We start from the raw sequence: 6,361 nt of genomic DNA, 5'->3' as shown, positions 1-6,361 counted from the left end.
TAATACAAATGATAATCTCTAAACATTATTTTTTATGTTGTCTGTGTCTCCAACTCAGACTTCTTTGGCATCCGATGAAGTAGTGGTGCCAAATTAAATGCTACATATTTTGAGCATCCTTTCATGTGTTTGTTGGCAATCTGTATATCCTCTTTGGAGAAATGTCTCTTTAGGTCTTCTGCCCATTTTTGGACTGGGTTGTTTGTTTTTTTGATATTCAGCTGCATGAGCTGCTTGTAAATTTTGGAGATTAATCCTTTGTCAGTTGCTTCATTTGCATATATTTTCTCCCGTTCTGCAGGTTGTCTTTTCATCTTGTTTATGGTTTCCTTTGCTGTGCAAAAGCTTTTAACTTTAATAAGGTCACATTTGTTTATTTTTGTTTTTATTTCCATTTCCCTAGGAGGTGGGTTGAAAAGGATCTTGCTGTGATTTATGTCATAGAGAGTTCTACCTATATTTTCCTCTAAGAATTTTATAGTGTATGGCCTTACATTTAGGTCTTTAATCCATTTTGAGTTTATTTTTGTGTATGGTGTTAGGGAGTATTCTAATTTCATTCTTTTACATTGGGTCCAGTTTTCCCAGCACCACTTATTGAAGAGGCTGTCTTTTCTCCATTGTGTATGCTTGCCTCCTTTATCAGAGATAAGGTGACCATATGTGCGTGGGTTTATCTCTGGGCTTTCTATCCTGTTCCATTGATCTATATTCCTGCTTTTGTGCCATACCTTACTGTATTGATTACTGTAGCTTTGTAGTATAGTCTGAAGTCAGGGAGTCTCATTCCCCCAGCTCTATTTTCCTTTCTCAAATTTGCTTTGGCTATTCGGGGTTTTTTGTGTTTCCATACAAATTGTGAAATTTTTTGTTCTAGTTCTGTGAAAAATGTCATTGGTAGTTTGATAAGGATTGCATTGAATCTGTAGCTTGCTCTGGGTAGTATAGTCATTTTCACATTGTTGATTCTTCCAATCCAAGAACATGGTATATCTCTCCGTCTGTTTGTATCATCTTTAATTTCTTTCATCAGTGTCTTATACTTTTCTGCATACAGGTCTTTTGCATCCTTAGGTAGGTTTATTCCTAGGCACTCTATTCTTTTTGTTGCAATCGTAGATGGGAGTGTTTCCTTAATTTTTCTTTCAGAGTTTTCATCATTAGTGTATATGAATGCAAGAGATTTCTGTGCATTAATTTTGTATCCTGCTACTTTACCAAATTCATTGATTAGCTCTAGGAGTTTTCTGGTAGTGTCTTTAGGGTTCTCTATGTATAGTATCGTGTCATCTGCGAACAGTGACAACTTTACTTCTTTTCTGATTTGGATTCCTTTTATTTCTTTGTCTTCTCTGATTGCTGTGGCTAAAACTTCCAAAACTATGTTGAATAATAGTGGTGAGAATGGACAACCTTGTCTTGTTCCTGATCTTAGAGGAAATGGCTTCAGTTTTTCACAATTGAGAACAATGCTGGCTGTGGGTTTGTCATATATGGCCTTTATTATGTTGAGGTAACTTCCCTGTATGACTACTTTCTGGAGAGCTTTTAATCATAAATTGGTGTTGAATTTTGTCAAAAGCTTTTTCTGCATCTATTGAGATGATCATATGGTTTTTCTCCTTCAATTTGTTAATATGGTGTATCACATTGATTGATTTGCGTATATTGAAGAATCCTTGCATTCCTGGGATAAACCCCACTTGTTCATGGTGTATGATCCTTTTAATGTGCTGTTGGATTCTGTTTGTTAGTATTTTGTTGAGGATTTTTGCATCTTTGTTCATCAGTGATATTGGCCTGTAGTTTTCTTTCCTTGTGACATCTTTGTCTGGTTTTGGTATCAGGGTGATGGTGGCCTTGTAGAATGAGTTTGAGAGTGTTCCTCCCTCTGCTTTATTTTGGAGGAATTTGAGAAGGATAGGTGTTAGCTCTTCTCTAAATATTTGATAGAATTCACCTGTGAAGCCATCTGGTCTTGGGCTTTTTTTTGTTGGAAGATTTTTAATCACAATCTCTATTTCAGTGCTTGTGATTAGTCAGCTTATATTTTCTATTTCTTCCTGGTTCAGTCTCAGAAGGTTGTGCTTTTGTAAGAATTTGTTCATTTCTTCCAGGTTGTCCATTTTATTGGCAAATACTTGCTTGTAGTAATCTCTCATGATCCTTTGTATTTCTGCAATGTCAGTTTTTACTTCTCCTTTTTCATTTCTAGTTCTATTGATTTAAGTCTTCTCCCTTTTTTTCTTTATGAGTCTGGCTAGTAGTTTATCAATTTTATTTATCTTCTCAAAGAACCAGCTTTTAGTTTTATTGATCTTTGCTATTGTTTCCATCATTTCTTTTTCATTTATTTCTAGTCTGATTTTAGGATTTCTTTCCTTCTGCTAACTTAGGGATTTTTTTTGTTGTTCTTCTTTCTCTAATTGCTTTAGGTGTAAAGTTAGGTTGTTTATTTGAGATATTTCTTGTTTCTTGAGGTAGGGCTGTATTGCTATAAACTTCCCTCTTAGAACTGCTTTTGCTGCATCCCATCGGTTTTGGGTTGTCGTGTTTTCATTGTCATTTTTTTCTAGGTATTTTTTGATTTCCTCTTTGATTTCTTCAGTGATCTCTTGGTTATTTAGTAGTGTATTGTTTAGCTTCCATGTGTTTGTATTTTTTACAGATTTTTTCCTATAATTGTTTATCATAGATTTTTGAGAAAAGAATATGAGTTATGTGTGTAACATTTCACACAGTGCTTGTCATGTGCTCAGTAAATGTCACCATTGTTATAATTAACAGCATTACTGTTATTATCTCAATATTTTCTAGGGGTGGAAAATGTTTTTATTCTTTCCTTCTAGGTTCTTTGGCTGGTCCAATACCTGCAAACCTCGGAGATATGCAGGTTTTGATCAAGACCACCTCAATAAAGCAAATATTGCAATAAAGTGAGTCACACAAAATTTTTGGTTTTCCAATACATATAAAGTTTTGCTTACACCATACCGTAGTCCATTAAGTGTGCAATGATGTGATGTCTGAAAAACCAGCATATATACCTTAATTGAAAAATGCTTTATTGCTAAAAAATGCTAACAGTCATCAACCTTCTACGAGTTGTAATCTTTTTGCGGGTGGAGGGTCTTGCCTTGTTGTTGACGGCTGCTGACTGATCAGTCTGTTGGTTCCTGAAGACTGAGGTGGCCATGACAATTTCTTAACATAAGACAACAATGAAGTTTACTGCAACAATTGACTCTTCCATGAATGATTTTTCTGGAGCATGTGATGCTGTTTGACAGCATTTTATCCACAGAACTTCTGTCAAAATTGGAGTCAATCTTCTTAAACCTTGTTGCTGCTTTATCAACTAAGCTTACATAGTATTCTAAATCCTTGTTGCCATTTCAACAATCTTCACAGCATCTTCACCAGGGGTAGATTCCATCTCATGAAACCACTTTCTTCACTCATCTGTAACAAGCAACTCCTCATCCGTTAAAGTTTTATCATAAGATTGCAGCAATTCAGTCCCATCTTCAGAACTTCAAATTCTAGTTGTCTTGCTATTTCCACCACATCTGTACTTATTTCCTCCACTGAAGTCTTTAACCACTCAAAGTCATCTGTGAGGGTTGGAATCACATTATTCCAAACTCCTGTTAATGTTGATATTTTGACCTCTTCCCATGAATCATGAATGTTCTTAATGGCATCTAGAACGGTGAATCCTTTCCAGAAGGTTTTCAATTGACTTTACCCAGATCCATCAGATAAATCACTATCTATGGCAGCTATAGCCTTACAAAATGTATTTCTTGAATAATAAGACTTGAAAGTAGAAAGGACTCCTTGATCCGTGGGCTGCAGAATGAATATTGTGTTAACAGGCATGAAAACAACATGAATCTTGTTGTACATCTCCATCAGAGCTCTTAGATGACCAGGTGCATTGTCAATGAGCAGTAATATTTTGAAAGGAATCTTTTTTTCTGAGCAGTAGGTCTCAATGATGGGCTTAAAATATTCAGTGAACTATGTTGAACAATTGTACTGTCATCCAGGCTTTGTTGTTCCATTTATAGAACACAGGCAGAGTAGATTTAGCATAATTCTTAAGGGCCTTAGGATTTTCAGAATGCTAAGTAAGCATTGGCTTCAACTTAAAGTGACCAGCTGCATTAGCCCCTAACAAGAGAGCCAGCCTGTCCTTTGAAGTTGGTTTCCTCCTCTCTAGCTGTGAAAGTTCCAGATGGCATCTTCTTCGGGTATAAGCCTGTTTTGCCTACATTGAAAATCTGTTGTTTAGCGTAGCCACCTTCGTTAATAATCTTAGCTGGATCTTCTGGACAACTTGTTGCAGCTTCTACTTCAGCACTTGCAGATTCACCTTGCACTTTTATGTTATAGAGATGGCTTCTTTCCTTCAACCTCGTGAACCAACCTCTGCTAGCTTCAAACTTTTCTTCTGTAGCTTCCTCATCTCTCTCAGCCTTCACAGAATTGAGAAGAGTTAGGGCTTTGCTCTGGAGTAGGCTTGTTTATGGGATATTGTGGCTCATTTGATCTTCTCTCCAGACCACTCAAACTTTCTCCATATCATCAATAAGACTGTTTCACTTTCTTATCAGTTATGTGTTCATTGGAGTAGTGCTTTTAATTTTCCTCAAATACTTTTCCTTTGAATTTGCAATTTTGCTAATTACTTGGGGCAAGAAACCTAGCTTTGGGCCTACCTCAGCTTTCAACATGCTTTTCTCAATATGCTTAATCATTTCTAGCTTTTGATTTAAAGTGAGAGATATGCAACTCTTCCTTTTACTTGAACACTTAGAGGCCATTATGGATTATTAATTGGCCTAATTTCAATATTGCTGTGTCTCAGGGGCTAGAGAGGCCTGAGGAGAGAGAGAGAGAGAGATGGGGAAATGGCTGGTCAGTGAAACAGTCAGAATACACACAATGCTTATTAAGTTTGCCAGCTTGTATGGGTGCAGTTCATGGACACCCCAAAACAATTACAATATTAACATCAAAGATCATTGATCACAGACCACCATGACAGTTATAACAATAATTAAAAAGTATGAGATATTATGAGAATTACCAAAATCTGACAGAGATACGAAGTCAGCAAATGCTGTTGGAAAAATAGTGTCAATAGACTTGCTGGATATAGGGTTGCTGTAAACTTTCAGTTTGTAAAAACAAACCAATATTTGCAAAAAGCAATAAAGCAAAGCATAATAGAATGAGGTATGCCTGTGATTAAGTTGGCATAAGACAGATTAACAGGAGAAAAACAAATTTAATTCTCTATGTATGGGAGCATTATAAAAAAATATTAGACTCACAGAAGTGACCGAAGCAGGCAGCTTTTATACCTTTTAAACAAAGAAAAAATAAATTTGTGAAAAATTGACAGGACATACAAGTTTGGGCTTGACGTATTAGATTTGTTAGGAAGTAACCAGTTTTGTTATACAGTCTTCTTGGCCCTAAATTCCCTATTTCTGGTGATAAGTAAGCCTGGTACAGGGAGGGTACCTTTCACATGGCAGAGTCACTTCTTGTTTTCAGGGGGACAAAGGAGGGTCAGAGTGTTCTTCTTGCACCAACTGTTTCTTAAGCAACTAATTCAAAATAATCAATATGCCAAAACAGCATCTTTGGGGGGTGGCATATTCTGCTCTCCTTCAATTTTAAAGTAAGAAATTTCAAGCTAGAGAGGTTAAGTGACTTGCGAAAGGTCACACAATGAACAAATAGTAAGGGAGGAAAGAGAATCAAATTTCTAGTCTCCCACAAGACATTCTGTTTTTCACTTCCCTGTGAGGCCTCCTATGTTAGAAAAGTATCTCTATTAAGTTACCGCTGTCAAGGACCCTAAATTTTATAGTTTCTTTTCCACTCTCTAAAGTAATGGCACACCAGCCAGTATTTTGATTTAACTGCTCCTTCCTTGTAAGACATTTGTTTTACTTTTCAAACACTCACATTTATCTTCATGTTTACTCCTGAGGAAGTGGTAACACAAAATAAAACCCCCCAAACTCCATCTTAAGAGCTGCAAAATTGAAAGCGAAAAGGAGTAAAGGCTGTATATTTTGTTTTATCAGATAATAACTATTCTGTCTTCCTGGCTGTCAACTCACTTCTTTTTTCTTCTCACTGTTTTCTTACAATGAGAGGAGAACCAGAAAGTATAGAGCTATACCCCAAGGGGAGAGCTTGGAAAATGGGGAGTGATAATTCAGAGAACATTAGGGAAGAAACTACCCCATTTTTACCCCATTTGCTCCAATTTCCTAACTCCTTCACAAACTGAAGCAGCAGATAATTTTTATTGTTCCTGATGATATCATAGATGTCT

General features: G+C 36.3%; 1 pseudogene; it reads right to left on the bottom strand.

Moving 5' to 3' along the window:
• Nucleotides 1-3,090: 3,090 nt before the first annotated feature.
• Nucleotides 3,091-4,829, bottom strand: LOC136120134 (tigger transposable element-derived protein 1-like; annotated as a pseudogene).
• Nucleotides 4,830-6,361: the final 1,532 nt, after the last annotated feature.

This window comes from Phocoena phocoena, chromosome 3 (assembly GCF_963924675.1).
Source record: "Phocoena phocoena chromosome 3, mPhoPho1.1, whole genome shotgun sequence".
Taxonomy (NCBI): Eukaryota; Metazoa; Chordata; class Mammalia; order Artiodactyla; family Phocoenidae; genus Phocoena; species Phocoena phocoena.
The sequence above is the reverse complement of the archived record's forward strand: the minus strand, read 5'-3'. Positions and strand labels throughout refer to the sequence as shown.